The sequence below is a fragment of the Barbus barbus genome (genome assembly GCF_936440315.1).
Source record: "Barbus barbus genome assembly, chromosome: 14".
Classification (NCBI taxonomy): domain Eukaryota; kingdom Metazoa; phylum Chordata; class Actinopteri; order Cypriniformes; family Cyprinidae; genus Barbus; species Barbus barbus.
The window spans coordinates 2024067-2047307 of NC_136742.1; the positions used below are offsets into that span (position 1 = coordinate 2024067).

Here is a 23241-nt window from a genome sequence, read left to right on the forward strand (position 1 = left end):
ATTGTCTAAAAATGTAAGCAATTGTGATACAATTGTCACGTTTTATGGAATGGAATTGATATTTTTGACTTAGTTGCATAGAAGCTGCATGTGTGAGAACGATTCAGGTTTTTTAATGGAAGTTAAAGGTGGCTCTAAAGTGGTTTAATTTACTCATCTGCAGAATTTTTGCCTTTGGGTCAAAGACAAAAAAGGTTTTTAGGCATTAAAAACAAAAGTTAAATACAGCTTTATTATTAGTATTATTATTATATTTGTTTCATACTGTTTGTTTGTTTGTTTATATTTATTTATTTTTCTGAGCTTAAAATAATGAACATCATACATTTTTACCATGATTTACAGAAGATACCCACAAAAATGTAATTCAGTGTAACAATAGTAAAAAAAAAAAAAATAATTGTCAGGCATATTTAGCACAAGCATATTTATATGACACTAAAGGATTGTTTAAGGATCACAGTGCAGCTTCCCAAAAAAACTAATTAATTGTAATTTCATTTGAGATATTTCCAATCTTTGCTACTATCCTTCAAACCTGTCACGTCCCCTCTCGGGATACAAGGAGTGAGGAGACGTAGGAGTTCCAATAATCACATTTATTATAATCCAGCAGACAAACAGGGATCATGGGGAGAGACGAACACATCTGACGTGATGACCGGACACCGGGGCTAGGAAACACAGGGCTTATAAACACTAGGAAAACAAGGAACAGGTGTGGACTAATCAAACACAGGGCTAGGGACTAATTAAACTAATGAAGACAAACGAGGACAGGAACAGGAAGGCCAAATATGGGCACGGGAGGAGGGGAAACACAAGACAAGGACTGACATTACGCCCCCCTCCGGAAGGCGTGTCCTCACGCCTAACACCATCCAATGGGGAGGGGGGGTGGGCGCTCTGGAGGCCTCCAGGGCGGTGCCCGTTCCAGGGGCCATGGCGGGTCTGGAGACTCGGGAGGCCATGGCGGATCTGGAGACTCTGGAGGCCATGGCGGGTCAGGGGACTCTGGAGGCCATGGCGGGTCAGGGGACTCGGGAGGCCAGGGCGGGTCAGGGGACTCTGGAGGCCATGGCGGGTCAGGGGACTCTGGAGGCCATGGCGGGTCAGGGGACTCGGGAGGCCAGGGCAGGTCAGGGGACTCGGGAGGCCACGGCCTATTTTTTTCGGGCCCAAGGGGTTCTGTGGCCTTGGCCCTTGGCCCGGCCACACAGGCTGTGACCCTCTTACCCCCCCCCAAAATTTTCTTGGGGAACCTCCCCCCTGGGAGCCACAGAGGAGCGGGCTCTGTCGGGCGCTCTTGCAGCGCGGACTCTGTCGGGCGCTCTTGCAGCGCGGACTCTGTCGGGCGCTCTTGCAGCGCGGACTCTGTCGGGCGCTCTCGCAGCGCGGACTCTGTCGGGCGCTCTCGCAGCGCGGACTCTGTCGGGCGCTCTCGCAGCGCGGACTCGGACGGGCGCTCTCGCAGCGCGGACTCGGACGGGCGCTCTCGCAGCGCGGACTCGGACGGGCGCTCTCGCAGCGCGGACTCGGACGGGCGCTCTCGCAGCGCGGACTCGGACGGGCGCTCTCGCAGCGCGGACTCGGACGGGCGCTCTCGCAGCGCGGACTCGGACGGGCGCTCTTGCAGCGCGGGGCTGGACGGAACCAGCGGGAACTCAGGAGGGCACGTGCGTGGAGCCGGCACGTGGGGGCGCTCGGGAAGCGCGGACACTTGGGGGCGCTCTTGCAGCGCGGGGCTGGACGGAACCAGCGGGAACTCAGGAGGGCTGGACGGAACCAGCGGGAACTCAGGAGGGCTGGACGGAACCAGCGGGAACTCAGGAGGGCTGGACGGAACCAGCGGGAACTCAGGAGGGCTGGACGGAACCAGCGGGAACTCAGGAGGGCACGTGCGTGGAGCCGGCACGTGGGGGCGCTCGGGAAGCGCGGACACTTGGGGGCGCTCTTGCAGCGCGGGGCTGGACGGAACCAGCGGGAACTCAGGAGGGCTGGACGGAACCAGCGGGAACTCAGGAGGGCTGGACGGAACCAGCGGGAACTCAGGAGGGCTGGACGGAACCAGCGGGAACTCAGGAGGGCACGTGCGTGGAGCCGGCACGTGGGGGCGCTCGGGAAGCGCGGACACTTGGGGGCGCTCTTGCAGCGCGGGGCTGGACGGAACCAGCGGGAACTCAGGAGGGCTGGACGGAACCAGCGGGAACTCAGGAGGGCTGGACGGAACCAGCGGGAACTCAGGAGGGCTGGACGGAACCAGCGGGAACTCAGGAGGGCTGGACGGAACCAGCGGGAACTCAGGAGGGCTGGACGGAACCAGCGGGAACTCAGGAGGGCACGTGCGTGGAGCCGGCACGTGGGGGCGCTCGGGAAGCGCGGACACTTGGGGGCGCTCTTGCAGCGCGGGGCTGGACGGAACCAGCGGGAACTCAGGAGGGCTGGACGGAACCAGCGGGAACTCAGGAGGGCTGGACGGAACCAGCGGGAACTCAGGAGGGCTGGACGGAACCAGCGGGAACTCAGGAGGGCTGGACGGAACCAGCGGGAACTCAGGAGGGCTGGACGGACCCAGCGGGAACTCAGGAGGGCTGGACGGACCCAGCGGGAACTCAGGAGGGCTGGACGGAACCAGCGGGAACTCAGGAGGGCACGTGCGTGGAGCCGGCACTGGAGGGCACGTGCGTGGAGCCGGCACTGGAGGGCACGTGCGTGGAGCCGGCACTGGAGGGCACGTGCGTGGAGCCGGCACTGGAGGGCACGTGCGTGGAGCCGGCACTGGAGGGCACGTGCGTGGAGCCGGCACTGGCGGGCACGTGCGTGGAGCCGGCACTGGAGGGCACGTGCGTGGAGCCGGCACTGGAGGGCGCTCTGGAAGCGCGGACACTTGGGGGCGCTCGGGAAGAGCTGAGCTGGACGGGACCAGCTGAGATGCAGGAGAGCTGGGCGGGACCAGCGGAGACGCGGGAGTCCACCTGCGAGGAGCAGGCACTGGAGGGCGCTCTGGAAGCGCGAGTTCGCGGGGGCGCTCTGGAAGCGCGAGCGGCGGCGGGCTCGGGAGAGCCGCGGACGACGGCGGGCTAGCTCCGACTCGGACCCGGAAGTCTCCCAGACACCGGTATATTCCTACCCTCCAGGTCAATCCTGTGGTGTCTGGGAGGTCCATGGGGTAGTTGTAACAGGCTCCGAGCCGGAACAGGTGGAGGATGGCCGCGTCGTGCAGATCCGAACTCCGCGCGAGCCCGCAGAACTCCTCTGCGTACTCCACGAAGGGAAGCTCGCGGAGTATCAGGGCGCGGAGGCGGGCGGCGAACTCCATCGCCATGGAGGGAGCGGGAAAAAAGGAGCAAACAAAAAACTTTCAAAAACGGAAAACAAAACGGGGGAAAAGGAGCGCCGCTTACTTTGTGGGTCCGGTCATCTGTCACGTCCCCTCTCGGGATACAAGGAGCGAGGAGACGTAGGAGTTCCAATAATCACATTTATTATAATCCAGCAGACAAACAGGGATCATGGGGAGAGACGAACACATCTGACGTGATGACCGGACACCGGGGCTAGGAAACACAGGGCTTATAAACACTAGGAAAACAAGGAACAGGTGTGGACTAATCAAACACAGGGCTAGGGACTAATTAAACTAATGAAGACAAACGAGGACAGGAACAGGAAGGCCAAATATGGGCACGGGAGGAGGGGAAACACAAGACAAGGACTGACAAAACCACTATGATTTATCAATTTGTCAGCAAGAAGTTTTTAATATAGTTTTAAAATATAATTACTTTTTGTGTTATTGTTTGTTCTTTTATTTCTTTTCGATTTTTTTAATTAAGGACAGGTCAGAAAAGTATGTTGCATTTTTACATAAATATATGTGTTATACTGAATGACATTATATGAACAATGGACATTATTTTACCAATATTTTTACATTTTATTTTCACAAAAGTTATTTGAAACATTAGACACTTTATTTGCATTTAACATGCTTTTTATGTATAAAAAATCACTTAGTAAATTTAATTTGTGCATGCAGACACTAAAATAGGACATCTTGTCTTTGTTATTTATAAATATATTAAAACATCCATCTGTTGACATTAGTCATGTGTGTTTGTCTGTAAATGTGTGTATGTGTGTGTGTTTGTGACAAATGAGGACACAAATTTGTATAGTGACACAGGTATGACAGGTATTACAAGGAGAAGGTGACTTATGAGGACATTGCCCCATGTCCCCACTTTTCAAAATGCTTATATAAATCATACAAAGTGAGTTTTTTTGGTGGGAAAGTAAAAAAGCCCAGTCTCCTTTGAGGGCTAATTTTAGGTGTAGGGTTGGTGTAGGGCAGGGGTGTCAAACTCATTTTCACTGAGGGCCACTTCAACTTTATTTTAAGGTGGGCAGTCATGGCCTAATGGATAGAGAGTTGGACTTGTAACCCGAAGGTTGTGGGTTTGAGTCTCCGGTCCGGCAGGGATTGTAGGTGGGGGAGTGAATAACCAACACTCTCTCCTCCCTCAATACCACGACTGAGGTGAGACCCTTGAGCAAGACACCGAACCCCCAACTGCTCCCCAGGCGCCGCAGCATTAGCTGCCCACTGCTCCGGGTGTATGTTCACTACTGTGTGTACACTTGGATGGGTTAAATGCAGAGCACAAATTCTGAGTATGGGTCAAAATGGGTCACCATACTTGGCCACACACCATTTCCCCTCCCTTATGGCTGCCATCAAAGGGCCAGTTGTAACTGTAAGACTGTACAAATGTTACTACTCCTTAACATATTGTTAAATAACTGTCTCTTTATTTTATTATTAGCTACTTATTTAAGTTACAAATATTTTATATGTATAGATGTAAAAATATATGTTATTACTCTGTGTTATTTTAACATAAATCCTTTTAATTTATCAGGTTAAGAAATCCACATTACTCCATAAATCAAAGTAAATCAAACACAAGTCATTAGATAAACTTTGTTAAAAACTTTGTTACATTTTTGGTACAATAAAATAATTGTGCGCTGCTAAAAACGTGTGACAGATATGGCATTTAAAAAAACAAATGAGCCCAGTCTCATGAAAATGCATATCAATAGCATGATTTTCTGTTTCTATTTGGCGTGCGATTTATACGCAGAAATTGACTTTGGCATGCATATGATATGCATGTATTTGGTGTACATATGATAAGCAATCAATGCTTAAAGTAGAAAAAAAGAAGTGGCCATACTCAACCCCACTCCCCCACCCAAAAATAAATAAATAAATACAAACTAAAGTACTAAAAAAGTACGGTAACACTTTATTTTAAGGTGTCTAATACAGAGTAATTAGCTAATTAAGTACTAGTTGTTGTACTTACATGAAACAAAATGTACTTATCATGTAACTAAGTTATGGAACAGCCTGTAATTACAGTTTGTTATTATATAGATGTAATAGGCAGCTACTGTTACACATATGTATCAGACCGAGTCTGTTACACACCTACTAGTACACTTAAGTACAGTCTTGATACACTTTATTTTAAGTAGCTTATGCCTGTGTAATATTCTGTAATTGTAATGTAATTAGAAAGGTATTACATGTATTAAAGCTGTGTACTGGTGGGTTAAATCAAACTAAGGTGCAGCTGGATAAGGTGTACAGTATAGATACTCATGAAGTACACTTAAGTACAATCTTGATACACTTTATTAAGATACACTTTATGTATAAGTAGCTTATGCCTGTGTACTTACATTTATAATTACTTTGTATAATGTCTGCAACACATGTAACAATCTTTTGGTTATACAAGTTGCTGTGTAACAGACTCGGTTTGTAACATGTGTAACAGTAGCTGCCTATTGCACCTATATAATAACAAACTGTAAGTACAGGCTGTTCCATTACTTAGTAGTAGCCGTTGTACTTACATGCAATAAAATGTACTTACCATATAACTAAGTACTTAACTAGGTAATTACTCTGTATTATGGTCACCTTAAAATAAAGTGTTACCAAAAGTACTTTTTAATTTTCATAATTTGCAATGAATGTATATAGTACCACAATAAATAAATTAATTCATAATTGTTTGCAATTCAATTCACATTTATTTGTATAGCACATTTCACGATACACTGTTGCAAAGCAGCTTCACAGAAAATGAACATTTCTACATTACATTTAGTAGTTTACAGCACAAGTCAATCTGCGATACCAAACAGGAACACAGGGGGACGCCAAAAGACCACTAAACAAGCTACCTTGACCTGACTGTTCCAGAATTACTAAACCACTGGCTAATGCGTAATCTATAGCACCTTCAGCCAGCATCCAGTATAAACCACTCGTGCTTTTATTTTATTTTTTACTGACATTTTTTTTTACTCTTATCTCCACCATCTCTTGTGAAATCGGCTGGTTTCTCTGCATTAGTGCAGTTTTGAACTGATTGTTTGAATGTATTCACTTTCTGGATCCTTAGACATTCCAGGAGTTTTGCATTCGAATGTGGATTTTTATTTTTATTTTTTTTCGACGAAAAATCGAAATTCTAAAAAAAAAATTGACAGCCCTAGCGTATCATATGCGCACCAAAGTCCATTTCTGCGTATGAAGAGACCGCCAAATAGAAACAGAAACACGTGGAATTGACTCGCACTTTAATAATTTACTATATAAAGTAGCATAGTTTTTTTTTTTTTAAAGAAAATCATATGCTCTAGTGGCCCACATAAAATGATGTGGCGGGCCTTGAGTTTGACACATGTGGTGTAGGGCAATAGCACATAGAGTTTGTACAGTATAAAAACCATTACGCCTATGGGATGTCCCCCTTTTTCACAAAAACAAACGTGTGTGTGTGTGTGTGTGTGTGTGTGTTGTAGGGCTGTAGGGATCACACGGTTGGACCATACTGTGACAAGTGTGCTCCTGGATATTATGGAGACGCCACCAGAGGAGCTGCAGACGACTGTCAGCCATGTGCTTGTCCTCTTCTCAGCCCATCAAACAAGTACGTCAGCACTGATAGGAGGAATTCACGACACCAGATCCTACAAATAAACACTCACCAACCATAATCATAGTTAAACAGTAATATAACAGTATTTTCAGATTAGTATTGTATGTAACTATCAGGCTATATTATGTTCTCCATTTATCACATACACATCCTCCTGAGACCCAGCCATAGACTTTTTCCTCTGTAGAGGACCATTTGTAGAATGTAATTTAGCAAATAAGTCAAACAGTCTATTAAATCATTCTGTAATGTCTTTCATAACATAATTGAGAATCAGCTTTGTAAAAAGTTTTCCCTAAAATTGATTGGTGAATAAAAACAAAATAAAATAAAAACCATGTTTTAGCCTGGATTACTTCTACTGAGGATATAGCATAAAATATCAATAAAATAACTTTTTTCAAATACAGTGTTTCTTATGTGCCAAACAATGTAAAGTCACAGAAAAAAAAAATCACAAAACCTTTTTTTTCTGGGTATAACGAGGATCAAGTCAAAAAAAAAATGTTTCAAGTAATGAAATAAAGAAACAACCCTATTGTACTGTAAAGCAAAATCAAAATAACAGAGATGCTAAACCAAATATATATTCATAAAATCATGGTTTGATTACTACAAATCTGAAATATGTTTAAAAACGCTGTGAACAATGTGTCTTTAGTGGTACAACAGCTTGTCATTGGGGCAGAACCAGATATCACCATACTTCCCCAGCTATTTAATCACGGTACATTAAAATAAGTCTTTTCTGAAATGTCATATTAAATATGCACTAATTTGCAAAATCTTCCAGAACAGAAATATGAACATTGGAACTAGTATTGAAATTCTTGTTTGATTTTGTTGACACATCAGAGTTAAAGGCTTTTACAGATTGGATTTTAGATTTCTCTTTTTATCACTCCATAAATCAGAACATACTGTCAGCAATGAGAAAAAAAAAACACAAACACACACATTTTCAACATGGTTTTAGAAAAAATGCTAAACCAGACATTTCTGACTCTTTTTCTGACTCTTTCTGTGCAAGAGAGAAAAATAAATAAATAAATAAACATTTTGCGTGTAGTCACCTTATAGGGACAACTTAAAGGGATAGTTCACCCAAAAATGAAAATTTGATGGAACCCTAAGGGCATCCAAGATGTAGGTGACTTTGTTTCTTCAGTAGAACACAAACAAAGATGTTTAACTCAAACCGTTGCGGTCTGTCAGTCATATAATGGCAGTCAATGGGACTCACGGCTTTGAGTGAAAAAAAACATACACAGACAAAACCAAATTAAACCCTGCGGCTCGTGACGATACATTCAGGTCTAAAGACATGCAACGATCGGTCTGTGCAAGAAACTGAACAGTATTTATATAGTTTTTTACCTCTTACCCGCCGCACTGTCCAACTGTCCTGATCGTGTTCATACAACCAAAGTCTTGCATGCTTTAACTTCAACTCTGTAACTGGCGCATTATTTCAGACTAGACTAATATTGGCTGTAGCATGCTAGTGGCTAATCCAAAATCGAGAATTTTAATCCAGAATTTTAATCTGCGATCGATGCCCGCTGGGTTACACTGGCACACGCTGTGACAGGTAAGACAACAAGGTTTTGCCTCCAGACTTTACCTTCAGTGGGGTAAATTGTGTTACTTTTTACTCAAGCTCTCCTCCATACAAAAAGAAACAAGACTGGTTATAGCTGATAATATTTCAGTGTCTTTAACGTCAGGCCATACAGTGCGTGCAAAATTATTAGGCATGTTGATATTCTGATCATATTTTTTTCCAAGCACATTTGACCAATTCCAAGCCACAACAGTCTTAATAACTACTATTAATTTAGTTTTTTAATCATTTATTAGTGATACATAATTGTCCATGAAGGCTGGAAGTGAAAAACTTATATATTCAGGTGTGTAGATTTATTAGGCATGTTTTCTTATACAGATATAATGAGCCAAAAAAGAGAGATTTAACTCAGACTGAAGAGTCAAAAATTTTTAAATCCCCATGAGAAATATTCAAAACTAATGCAATACAGAAATTACAATGTTAAGGTATGACCATTAGACGGGAAGATGCTCATTGGGACAGCGGGGTCAGAAAAAACAGGTGGAGATGAAAACACGTTAACTGCAAAATAATTAAGAATGAATGTGAAGAATTAGGTGTAAACCATCAGGAAACATTTAGTCTCCAGCTCCAACATTTTCCAGAACTGCAACCTTCCTGGAGTCTCCAGAAGTGCAAGGTGTCAGGTTCTCAGAGGCTTTGCTTGGGTAAAAAAATACAAAAAAATGACCCTCACTTAGAATTTATCTTCTACAATCTGGCAGTAAGTTTTAGGAGCTCATTTTTAGTCAATCCTGCAAGATAGACTTTTCAGAATAGGAATAAAAATGAGCGGTAGCACTTTATTTTACAGTATGTACTTCTCTGGTACATACATGGTAAATATTTTGTCCCTACAGTCAAATGAGTGGTAACACAAGGTATTTACCTGAAGTGTATGTACATGGTAACAAATAAGAAACAGCTATACTTAACAGTCGTACATGCATGGTAATTAGTTTGTACATACAGACAAGTGTGGGTAAGAACAGTCACTTACAGGTAGTGCCCGTACATGGTAACTAATTAGATACTTTACTGTACTTGCTAATGTATATACATGGTAAATATGTAGTACTTATGGACAAGTGGGTACAAACAGACATGTCCTTACAGCATCCATATAAGGCAACTAATAAGACGCATTACTGTACATGCTAATATTATGTACATGGTAAATATGTAGCACCTACGGAAAAATGTGTTATTATATGGTAACAAACAAGACACATACTATACTTGGTATACACGTGGTAAATATGTATTACTTACAAACAAGTGTGTGTTAATGCTAAATTGCTCTCCACAACAGTACTTACAAAGTTTGAAGAATTGGTAATTCCTGTGTAATGTTTATGTAAAATGGTGCACTTTATTTTACAGTTCTTACAGTACAGTTTTTACAGTACCAGGGAAGTACACATACTGCAAAATAAAGTGCTACCTAATAAGCTCCTAATAATTACTGCCAGATTCTGGAAGATAAATTCTTCAAACAGTGGTAAAAGAGGATGTGCTTTGGTCCTTCAAGAGCCACTCTCAACTTATCTGTCCATAAAGCCTATAAAAACTCAGTCTTCATGTATTTCAAACACTTCAGCATGTTATGCTTATTAAGTGAGGGTCAAATTTTAGGATTTTTTTTACCCAAGCAAAGTCTCTGAGAACCTGACACCTTGCCCTTCTGGGGACTCCAGGTAAGATGCAGTTCTGGAAAGTGATGGTGTTGGAAACTAAATGCTTCCTGATGGTTTACACCTAATTATTCACATTAATTCTTAATTATTTTGCAGGTAACAAGTATTTTTTCTTCTACACCTGTTTTTTTTTTTTTTCTTCTGACTGTGCTGACCCAATGAGCATTTTGCTGTCCAATGGTCATGTCCTTGCATTAGTTTAAAATATTTCTCATGGGGATTGAATAATCTTTGACTTTTCCGTTAAATCTTAAATCTTCCGAATTAAATCTCTTTTTTGGCTCATTTTATTTGTAGAGAGAAAACGTGCCTAATAATTATACACACCTGAATATAAGAAGTTTTTCGCTTCCGGCCTTCATGGACAATTATATATCACTTATAAATTATTAAACAACTAAATTAATAGTGGTTCTTAAGATTGATGTGGTTTGGAATTGGTCAAATGTGCTTGGAAAAAAAGTGATCACAGTGATCCGGTCACACAAATTGCTGTGTCATGTAAAGGTGAATCAATGTGATTGGTTTACATTTCAAATAAAAACCTTTTAAATACAAAGGTTAAGTTTGCATTTACAAGTGCTGCTGGCAAAATGGTAGGCTACATTTAATTATTGAAGACTAATCTTTAGTCAGATTATACACTGTAAAACCGAACAGTGAAATTAATTAATTGAAATGAGTGAATTTCACTCAAATAATAATGAAAGTTCATTGGACTTCATTGAAATAAGTTATGTAAACTCAAAATGTGGTTGTAGTAATGTGAACTTAAAATGATTGTGTTTTATAGTTCCCAGCATGCTTTGCATCAGACAACAAGGAAAATAAATGTAGGAATTAAGTGTTATTTTGTGGATTTTGCACAAGAGTTTTGCATAAATTAGTACTTAAATATTGTGTTATGTTAGGATTTAAAAAGGTTTCTGTTATGTTGGTTTTGTAGTTGTGGTGAAGAGTAGAGCGTGTGATTAGGTTGAGGATGGACAGCAAAACTTAAAGACTATAGATACTTCATGTTGTTTTACTTTTTACATGCAAGTGTTGTGAGTCTTTTAGATAACTATGGTAGCATGTACCAGTGTGCCGTAGCTAATTAGTACTTGACTGTAAAGATCTGAATGAATGTGTTGTTAATGGATGCAAGTTGTATATAATTATCATAGTGATGAGTGGGGTGAGATCATAGAAACAAGGCTTGGCTCCAATTGCTCTTAGCAAGTATGGCTTGATAGTGCTACAGAGTGATTAGCAACCATTTAAAATACATGCTTGTGGTGACGTTTCTGCAACACCGATATTACAGTACCTTACTGCACGTTTTGCAGCAGTTTCAAAGTGAAATGTGAACATAAAGCCAAGTATGGTGACCCATACTCGGAATTCGTGCTCTGCATTTAACCCATGCAAAGTGCACACACACACAGCAGTGAACACACACACACCGTGAACATACACCCGGAGCAGTGGGTAGCCATTTATGCTGCGGCGCCCGGGGAGCAATTGGGGGTTCGGCTCAAGGGCACCTCAGTTGTGGTATCGAGGGTGGAGAGAGCGCTGTACATTCACTCCCCACACCTACAATTCCTGCTGGCCCGAGACTCAAACTCGCAACCTTTGGATTACAAGTCTGACTCTCTAACCATTAGGCCACGAAATGTGCAGTGAGTGACACCAAAACACATTCAATACCTGACTGTGCCCTCGTTTTTATTACATTGCTTCAGGCACATATTGCGGCGGTTCAGAATTGAAATGTCCGGGGAGTGTTAATAAAAGGTTAAAGCTCTATAGCATAGGTCTTCAAACCTGTTCCTGGGGCCCACTGTCCTGCAGAGTTTAGCTACAATCCTAATCAAACACACCTGAAGCACCTAATCAAACTCCTCAAGATTGCTTGAAAATAAAAAGGCAGGTGTACTGAAGCAGACTGGAAATAAACTTTGAAGGACAGTGGGTCCCCAGGAGCAGGGTTGAAGACCTCTGCTGTATCATGTTGTAAAATAACAACCCCCTATACAAAACCCAACCCTAAACCTACCCGATAGTGTTAACAAATGCAAAAGTTATATAAAAATGCTTTCACTGATACAACCATGCTATTTTGTCCACCTTATATGAAGGATTGAGCTGTTTTGTTCAACCGTAGTATAAGTGGCAGCGGGTGCTAATAGACAAGAAATGTACAGTTTAAGGGTGGTTTCCCTACAGTAGTTTCATGGATTCATAACGGAGCGCTTCACCTCTCAAGTTCAGTGCTGTATCGTGTGAACCACCAAGCAAACCTACTGCGTTAGAAAACCCATACAAATGAAGCTGTATATGTGATGCTAACATTCAAAAGTAACAGTTTTCAAATCTTGCAGCATGTTAAAGTCCTAACATAATATTGTGCAAGGAATTGTGTGAAAATTAGGCTTTCTTAATAAAAACTCTGGCCCTGTAAATCATACTTTGCGTGAAAAGGAATAAGAGGTTTTCAGAGTTTTACTGCCTCTAGTGTTTATTTCAACTGAAATCTACAGCAATTTGTACGTATTGGTACTTTTTTTTTGTTTTGCAGAAGCGCAAGTAGAGACACATATTTCCAATGATCCTTGGTTAGTTACATTAGAGTTGCAATCTTTAAAATGGCCCTAAATTTAAAATCAATTAATGACTAATAATAACATATCTCAGTTTTCCCTAATGTGCATCTTTGAGAGAGGTCTTTTCCATGTGAAATGGAATGACGTACTGGAAAGTCCCAAGCTGTGTTCATTTCTGTTGATGCAGCAGATCCATTTTTTATGCAGTTTTGAAACTTGACCAGAACTTCCCTGCTGAATTTTAATGGCATTGTACCAACACCTTAATGAGTTGTCTACAGGCAGCACCGCAAGACATACTGTAATAGTGCTCCGGACTTTCATTTCCAAAAGGGAAGGCAGCATAAGAAATGTTCATTAGAAAAATGTTTGTAGTTCATGTCATTATTATTAAGTATTGGTAAAAAATAGCAGATTCAAGATGGCGCCGCTGAGTTCGGACACCGTCCAGGTTGCTCCGCTAAGATTGTGTTTTTATTTACTTTTTTACTTACTTTTACTTTCTATTTTTACACATTTCACGTCGGCACTGATCACCTATAACAAAGAAACACTTTTGGACATTGGAAACCGCTACACTAACCTGTTCCAGGACACTTTAGCCACGAATCCAGAGTGGCCTCTGGAGATTCTTCGGAACGCAGAGATGAACAATAACCCCCTGAGGCGAAGGATCAAGAAACACCACGGGAAACGCGCTGGAATTCGAGATAGACTCCGGAAAAGGGCTCACAGTCCTCCTCTTCTGAGCATTCTGCTCGCAAATGTCCAATCCTTGGAGAATAAGATGGACGATCTTAGAGCCAGGATTAGTTTCCATAGGGACATTAGGGACTGTAACATCCTTTGTTTGTCAGAAACGTGGCTTTCGTCCTCGGTCCCGGACACTGCTGTTATGCCATGTGATAACTTCTCTGTTTTTTGGACGGACAGAACAGCAGAGGCCGGTAAATCCAGGGGTGGAGGTGTGTGTTTCATGATTAACAAGAAATGGTGTGATCCCAGGAATATCTCCATTCTGTCGCGTTCCTGCTCGCCTCATCTGGAACATCTTTCCATTATTTGCCGCCCATTTTATCTGCCCCGGGAGTTTTCATTCATCATTGTTACTGTTGTGTACATTCCACCACAGGCAGACACCGGCTTGGCTTTGTCTAAACTTCACGATGTGCTCAGCAGCTACATTAACAAACATCCTGATGCTGCCTTTATCATCACGGGGGACTTTAACAAAGCCAACCTCAAGCAGGTCATGCCGAACTTTCATCAACATGTATCCTGTCCAACTAGAGGACCAAATACACTGGATCATTGCTACACTCAGTTCAAGAATGCCTACAAAGCCCACTCACTACCTACGTTTGGCAAATCGGACCATGCCGCCATTTTACTCACACCAGATTACAAACAAAGGCTCGTTCAGGATCTTCCGGTGCAGAGAGTAGTGACGCGCTGGTCCTCCCACTCAGAGGCTATGTTGCAGGAGGCTCTTGATGACGTCGACTGGGACATGTTCCGGGCAAGTTCTTCTGACGTCAGCGAGTTCACGGATGTAGCATTAAGCTTTGTAAACACGCTAACCGAGCAAGCTACAGAAACAATAACTATAAGGACATTCTCCAATCAGAAACCGTGGGTGGAGAGAACAATCCTTGCTGCGGTTAACACACGCACTGCCGCTTACAATGAGGCTCTTCTGACCGGGAATATGAGCGAGTACAAAGCATCGTGCTATGCTCTCCGACGCGCAGTAAGAGCCGCTAAACACAAATACAGAGAGAGAATTGAGTCTCATTTACAGCTCAATGACTCTCGACGGATGTGGCAGGGACTGGACCATCTGTGCCTTCGGAAACAAATCCTCCGCGGAGTTGAGAGCAGATCCGTTGCTGGCCGACGAGTTAAACACCTTCTATGGCCGCTTCGAATGCAACAGCGGCGGCGCGTCAGGAAGCAGCAGGAAGAGCAGCGATGATCCTGTAATCACTGTGTCGGAGGATGAGGTTCGGAGGGGGCGCTAAAGAAAGTGAACCTCAGGAAAGCAGCCGGACCTGATGGGATAACTGGCCGTGTTCTGAGGTCCTGCGCCGATCAGCTCGCTGGTTTGTTCACTTCTATCTTTAATGAGTCCCTTGCTACCTCCGTGGTTCCCACCTCAAAAAATCCATCATTATCCCTGTGCCAAAGAACAGTAAACCCTCTTGCCTGAATGACTATCGCCCAGTTGCCCTCACATCTATAGTCATGAAGGTTTTTGAGAGACTTGTAAAGAGCCACATCTGCTCCTCCATCCCTGATACTTTAGACCCTCTTCAGTTTGCCTATCGCCCAAATAGATCTACTGACAATGCCATCTCTCACGTCCTCCACTCTTCCCTCACACACTTGGACAGCAACAATGGGAATTATGTAAGGCTGCTATCCATTGACTATAGCTCAGCTTTCAACACTATAGGAAGAGACAGCAGCAGCCCTACACTCCTCTTATGATCAGTGGGACCCCTGTGGAGAGGGTGAGTAGCTTCAAGTACCTCGGTGTAAACATCTCCGAGAACCTGACTTGGACTACACACATCCAAACACAGGTTAAGAAAGCCAGGAAAAGACTGTACCATCTGCGACAGCTGAGGAAATTCAGGGTCTCACCAGCAATCCTGAAAACTTTCTATTCAGGGACCATAGAAAGTGTATTGACTCAGTGCATCTCAGTGTGGTATGGAAACAGCTCCAATCAGGACTGCAAAGCACTACAGAGAGTTGTGTGCTTAGCTGAGCACATCTCAGGGTCTGCTCTCCCCTCTCTGCAGGACATCTACCTCAAACGCTGCAAAAATAGAGCTGTCAAAATCATTAAGGACTCTAATCACCCTGGTAACCAACTATTCACTTTGCTTCCATCTGGTAAGCACTTCCGTAGCCTGATGGCAAAAACTGAGAGACTTAGGGGGAGCTTCTTCCCCCAGGCCATCAGGCTCCTAAACTCTAACTCTGTGTCATAACATCACTTGACTAAATATCACTATATCAATAAGCTATTCAGAATTTTTCTCTACCTCATATTGCTCCTATTTACATACACTGTACAACTTTTTTTTCACATTCCTCTTTATTACTATTTAAGTCAACAACATACTGACCTGCACATTTATATTTACATTTATATTTATATTTTTTATCTTTTATTTTATTTTATTTTATTCTTTAATTTTTTTTCTACTTTTCTTTTCCTTAATATTTGTATTCTATATAATTGCACTGTCCTTGGAGCGGACCTGACCTACATTTCACTGCTGGTTATACTCTGTATAATTGTGTATGTGACAAATAAAAAATCTTGAATCTTGAATCTAACTAAAACTACATAGACTATTTTACACATCTTTTGTGTGTGCTTGTGTCTATTTTTATGTTTGTTAGAATATCATGTTATTTGCTTGGCAATATAACACTAAACTCTTGAAATCAATATCATTGCAACTCTTAAAATCATTTGGCAGATGCTTTTATCCAAAATGACTTGCATTCAAGGTATTTCATCAGTTCATGCATTCCTTGGAACGCATGAACCCATAATCTTGGCATTAATGCTGCTTATGTAGAAATAAGTTATGAAATCACTCAGTTTAGTGTTTCCTTTTAACTTAGGATGCAGCTTTAGAAGGACACCTCCTCCAAGGGCAGCAAAAAAGCCTATGTGTCCTCTCCAGTAACTCTTCATATTTAACCTTTGTTTTGTTTTGTATGTGCGTGCATGCGCGTGTGTGTGCGGTCCTTGTAAACCCTACGTTATGAGGACAAAATGTCCCCACAAAGATGCAATATCCGAAATCCTTGTCCTTGTGGGCACATTTGGTCCCCATGAGGAAACAAGCTTATAAATCATACAGAATGTTTTTTGAAAATGTAAAAATGCAGAAAGTTTAGGTGTAGGGCGATAGAAAATACGGTTTGTACAGTATAAAAACCATTACGCCTATGGAATGTCCCCATAAAATATGGAAACCCAACATGTGTGTGTGTGAGTGTGTGTAAAATGCCGAACAACACCATATGTTTGAGTTTGTAATGTGTTTGTTTGAGTAGACTAGTCAAACAAATCTTAATCTCTTGGCCATATGGATCTCTGTCCCAGTGTGACATGAAATGAAATTCAGGGATAAGATGCTTGATCCTCTGTGGTCAGTGCAAAGTGGCCACAAATGCAATATAACACAAAGCAGCTCCCTCACTAGCATTGGCAGCTGTGGCACTCAGGTTTTGTCTTAATTTCATTAGCATCAGAAATCACTGAGCTCATTTATCATTCAGAATATTTCCATCAGTTGCTCTGTTTATGTCTCTTTCTTTCTCATCCCTTCACGTTTCCCACTGGGCGTCGATCTCACTCGTTGAAGGTTGATATGCTGATGTATTAGCATTAGCATATGCTGCATTCTATGGAGGTTGTGTTGGCAGTCACGTCAGCTCTGTACGTGGACTAAATCACAGTGGTGTCGTGGAATACAGCGTCTAGGTGGAAGAAAGGTCTCGGCTCTGCTGTGACCCTACCCCTGAAACAGATGGAGAGGGACTGCTGCAGTGCCACGCTAGCTGGCACCAAAGCTCTCCACGCTGAGCCATTAGCAGACACGAGGTGGAGGTAAAGGAAACGAGGGAGCTGGTGGTGTGTTATGGAGGACAAGCAAAGAAAAGTTAGAGAGGAGAGAGAGAGTGAATGGAAAGGTTTCTTGTTCTGGGAAAAGCCAGGGACAGACGCACGTTAATGGGGCAAGATGGGAACGATCCATCACTGCTCAGACGGGGCTCAGAGACCCACTGAAAGAGATGTGAAGGACATACTTCACACAAACTCAGTCAGGCAGAGCTTGTCACTCCTAAAACGTCTTCTTAAAAATGCTTTGTACCGAGGCGGTCCAAAGGGAAGCCACATTAAATGGAGCACAAATATAGACTTAATCACACACGTGTCAAATGACTTGCAAAGGAGGTCTCAGAATTCCTCATAGAATGCTCAGATAATCTGCAATGAGTAGGCAGAGATCCCAATATGAGCTCAAACATTTCTCATCAAATCTTTCAAAATCTGCATTTCCCAAAAGTACTGTAGTTTAAGTAGACCGAAGAGACCTTTGTTGCCAAGGGGCTTCTTCAGTCTTCTTGATTGCTTTTGGGAAACATCAATGAATCCATGCTTGTTTTATAGCTTTATACTTGTGTGCCATCTACTGTCTCATCAGTGCCTCTTTAGTTGAGTCTTGAGAATTTTAAGAGAAACATCTGAGATAAAGCTGACATTTCAATGAAACTTTAAATCTCAAAATTGTCCAACATGGCCGTAACCACCAGTTGTGTTTGATGAAGGAGACATACAGAGTGTGCAGTTCTGTATGCCCAGTTCAGCTGGGGCTCCAAAATTATGGGTGGGAACCACTGGTCTATAGGACTGCTAAATATATTCAATCAGAAATCACTAATACTGTGTAGAGCTTTAGTAGCATACTCAGCAGAAACCCTGTCAGTGACCAGTTTTACATCACATGCACCAAAATAATGGAAAGAAAGTGCCATTCTGAAATATTATGTAAACACAAAGAGAGAAAGCTGCTTACTAATGGAGCTGCATGTATATGCGGATAAAAAGTGGTCTCCATGTACATGTTCTCAGAGTGAAAGCTCAGTGTGAGCCTGGTGTTGCAGCTACACTGCAGTTGTGCAAGCTCTGTGAAACATTTCTTATATTCATCATCCCGCCCCCCTGGTTCATTTACACACTGTGTATGTGTCTGTTGTGAAGCATGCCGTAAGCTTGCTCTGAGAGTGTAGTACGCAATCAGTAACAGTAATGGGCTTAGTGGTACTTTCAGTTTAAAAATCACTGACCCAAAACAGGAAAAACCAATACCGGCTCTCTCCACCCCAGTCTTTCACTGACCTAATTCAGCTCGGTCCCTCTATGGCGCCTGGTCCTGCTCTGAAATGCAGTACTTACGTTTTATTTGGCCCTGCGCGGCCAGCGACACCTGAAACAGTGAGCAAGTCGGAGAGAGCAGGCTGAGCTGAATGAGGTAAAGAGAGGACAGAAATAATAGTTTGGAACAGTCCCAGGTTTTTTTTAGTAATTGTTCCCTCGTGTGCAGACACACAGGAAGTTGGGCGTACATATGGTCTGGGTTAAAGACACCTGGCCCTAGTCATCAGTGCTTAAGATGGCTCTCTCGCTGCAGAGCTAACGACAGGAGAAATTATGAGCCGGCACCAGAGGGAGAGGAAGAGCCAGCCTTCAATGCTCAGTTACCCTTTAAAGGGTACCGTAGCAGTGCAGTGATGACAGTCTGTCTGACAGTGTGTTGGGGGTTATGTATTTTTAAAATGGTAAGAACTTTTCCATTTACCCAGACACTGTTACTTAAAGAGATTCTGCAATCATTTCCTAACCCTTGTTTACTCCCAATGACTTTGTCCATTAATGGATACCAGTCTTTACTGTCTTGTTACACTAAATACTAATATTAAAAAAATGATAATAAAGTATGAAAATAGTGGAAATAAAAAACTGCATGATCAGATTTTTAATTGTAATTTGGCCTAGTAGGATGTAACTAAATCTGACCTAAGACAGAGCCTTGTGGCACTCCGTAATTATCTGTTAAAGATTGTTCAAACTACACTTGATCCATTGACTTCCATTCATACGCATACAAATGTGGGAGAGCAGAAACGCAAGCTCTTGCAAAGATGTTTCGCATTTCGCTGAGTTCCAAAGTTCAAGTTTGTTGAACTCTGACCTGTGAATTTGTATCACTTGTATCATTCATTACAGCATGACCTCATAGCTGAATTAAAAGAACATACATTTAAAACTACATCACTGCAGGAAAGTGGAGTATATTGTATGTTTCAAACAGTATGGATGGTTACACTTTATTTCGATAGTTCACTTTAGACATTCTACTAACTATAAGTAACTTTGTAACTACATGTTAACTACATGTCAACTGATTCCCATTAATTTGCAACTACATGTCTACTAACTCTCAGTAGGGTAGGTTTAGGGTTAGTAGAATAAGTTGACATACTGTATACTTGCAAAGTTTCTCATAGTCAGTATGCTGTATGTTGTGGACCCATCAAAATAAAGTGTTAGAAGATATTAAGCAGACAGTCTACTAAATACTCTAATGACTGCTAGTTGACATGTAGTTGCAAAGTTACTTACTATTAGTTGAATGTCTAAAGTGGACTATCGAAATAAAGTGTTACCTTATGGATTTATTATTATTTGTTATGTGTTAAATTTAAGTTGTTAATAACACCCTGCAGAGCGTGACGTCAGATCTCAACTGTTGCAGTGTCCGAAAAATTTCACTCTTAAAGTCTGTTGTGATTTAGACAAAGACAGCTCCACATTTACACACATCTATAGGAATAATCTGACATGTATAATTTAAACAAGGCCAGAGCTAACATGGTTCCACTCCTTTTCAAAGAATATTATTAGCTATAGTACAGAGAAATACATCAAAATTCAGATGATAAACATCAATCTGACAAGTATTTTCATTCTCATATTCTCAGATATGAAAGTGACAAAATAGCAGTTCCTTTATACTTTGTTAGCCTATATTTTACACTACAACATTTGAATGGTTAATGTTTATTGCATTATCTGATCTTCACATTTTCCATATTGCATTTACAGTCATGTTCGTATGAGACAATTTCCTACCAAAGCATGAAATTACATGAAGTTCACTAAATGTTTTAAATAGCAGTACCAGGACAGGCGTTTTGGTAAAAATCACACTTTTAATCAGAATCAGAATCAGAATGAGCTTTATTGGCCAGGTATGTTTACACATAAGAGGCATTTGTTATAGTGACAGAAGCTCCACAGTGCAACAGAAAGACAGCAATAGGACAGGACACAGATAATAAAAGAATAATATACAAATATACAAATAGGCAATGTACAAAATAGCAAAAACACAATACATAATATAGACAGTTATGTGTGTACAGGTCTGATATGTGCAAATTTGAAAGGAAAAAAAATAAGTATGTGTGGTGAATAATGTATAATAGAGTTGGCAATAGGACAGGACATGGATAATAAAAGAATAATAATACAAATATACAAATAGGCAATGTACAAAATAGCAAAAACACAATACATAATATAGACAGTTATGTGTGTACAGGTCTGATATGTGCAAATTTGAAATGAAAAAAAAATAAGTATGTGTGGTGAATAAATAATGTATAATAGAGTTGTGTGTTCTACGTTTAGTGTCAAGTGTTCATGAGATGGATTGCCTGAGGGAAGAAACTGTTTCTGTGTCTAGTCGTTCTGGTTCTCAGAGCTCTGTAGCATCGACCAGAGTCCAGAGTTCGACCAACAATTCAAAGAGGGAGTGTGCTGGATGTGAGGGGTCCAGAGTGATTTTGCCAGCCCTTTCGCTCTCTCTGGATAAGTACAGTTCTTGGAGAGTGGGGAGGGTTGTACCAATGATTCGCTCAGCAGTCCGGACTACCCTCCATAGTCTTCTGAGGTCAGATTTGGTAGCTGAGCTGAACCAGACAGTTATTGAAGTGTAGAGGATGGATTCAATTATGGCGGAGTAGAACTGTTTCAGCAAGAGCTGTGGCAGGTTGAACTTCCTCAGCTGACGAAGGAAGTACAACCTCTGCTGGGCCTTTTTCACAATGGACTCAATTTGATTGTCCCACTTCAGGTCCTGAGAAATTGTGGTGCCCAGGAATCTGAATGACTCCACTGTTGTTACAGTGCTGTTGATGATGGTGAGTGGGGGGAGAGCAGGGGGGTTTCTCCTGAAGTCCACAATCATCTCCACAGTTTTGAGTGTGTTCAGCTCCAGGTTGTTAAGACTGCACCATACAGCCAGCTCCTTAACCTCCTGTCTGTAAGCAGACTCGTCACTATCCTGAATGAGGCTGATCAGTGTGGTGTCGTCTGCAAACTTAAGGAGCTTGACAGAGGGGTCTTTAGATGTGCAGTCGTTGGTGTAGAGGGAGAAGAGCAGTGGGGAGAGAACGCAGCCCTGAGGAGCTCCAGTGCTGATGGTGCGGGTGTTGGATGTGAATTTACCCACCCTCACTAACTGCTGTCTGTCTGTCAGGAAGCTGTTGATCCACTGACAGACGGAGGTGGGGACGGAGAGCTGTGTCAGTTTATTCTGAAGGGTGTCCGGGATGAGGGCGTTAAAAGTGGAGCTGAAGTCTACGAACAGGATCCTCACATAAGTCCCTGGTCTGTTCAGATGCTGCAGGATGAAGTGCAGTCCCATGATGACTGCATCATCCACAGACTTGTTTGCTCTGTAGGCAAACTGCAGGGGGTTCAGTGGAGGCCTTCAGATAAGCCAAAACCAGTCTTTCAAATGATTTCATAGGCCACAGACGTTAGAGCCACAGGTCTGTTGTCATTAAGTCCAGTAATTTTGGGTTTCTTTGGGACAGGGATGATGGTGGAGTGTTTGAAGCATGAGGGGACTTTGCAAAACTCCAGTGATCTGTTGAAGATCTGTGTGAAGATGGGGGCCAGCTGGTCAATACAGATTTTTAGGCAAGCTGGTGACACACCGTCTGGGCCTGGTGCTTTCCTTCTTTTGTTCTTTCTGAAGATCTGGCGCTTGTCATCTTCACTGATATGAATTGTAGGTGTGGGGGAGAGGGGGGTTGCTGGAGGTGTGAATGGTTGTGTGGAGAGATGTTCAGGGCGGGAGTGGGGTGTTTTTTCAAACCTGCTGTAGAACTCATTCAGGTAGTCTGCCAGTTGTTGATTCTCCAAAGTGCTGGGGGATGGTGTCTTGTAACTGGTGATATATTGCATACCTTTCCACACTGATGCAGAATCAATGGAAGAGAATTTGTTCCTTAACTTTCCAGAATAATTTCTCTTTGCCACTCTGATCTCCTTTTCCAGTGTGTATTTGGCCTGTTTGTACAAGACTTTATCCCCCTTTCTGTGAGCATCTTCTTTGGCCTGACGGAGCTGTCTGAGTTTTGCAGTGAACCATGGTTTGCCATTGTTGTAAGTTAGATGAGTCTTGGTAGGAATGCACATATCCTCACAGAAACTGATATAAGATGTTACAGTCTCTGTGAGCTCGTCCAGATCGTTTGCAGGAGCTTCGAAAACGGTCCAATCAATGAGAGAGAAACAGGCTTGTAAATCCCGCTCTGTTTCATTAGTCCATCTTTTAACAGTTCTTAATACAGGTTTTGCAGATATAAGTTTCTGCCTGTAGGTCGGTATGAGATGCAAAATGTAAATGGTGCCAAATGTAGCCCAATATACAGTAACA

General features: G+C 42.4%; 1 pseudogene across 1 annotated transcript in view; it reads left to right on the forward strand.

The window, feature by feature from the left end:
* LOC306879929 (laminin subunit alpha-2-like) overlaps nucleotides 1–23241 on the forward strand; it is a 225482-nt pseudogene that overhangs the window by 80480 nt on the left and 121761 nt on the right. The window contains exons 15-16 of the transcript in view: nucleotides 6886–7013; nucleotides 8560–8613. The product of the transcript in view is annotated as a laminin subunit alpha-2-like (transcript). The remainder of the gene's footprint in view (nucleotides 1–6885; nucleotides 7014–8559; nucleotides 8614–23241) is intronic.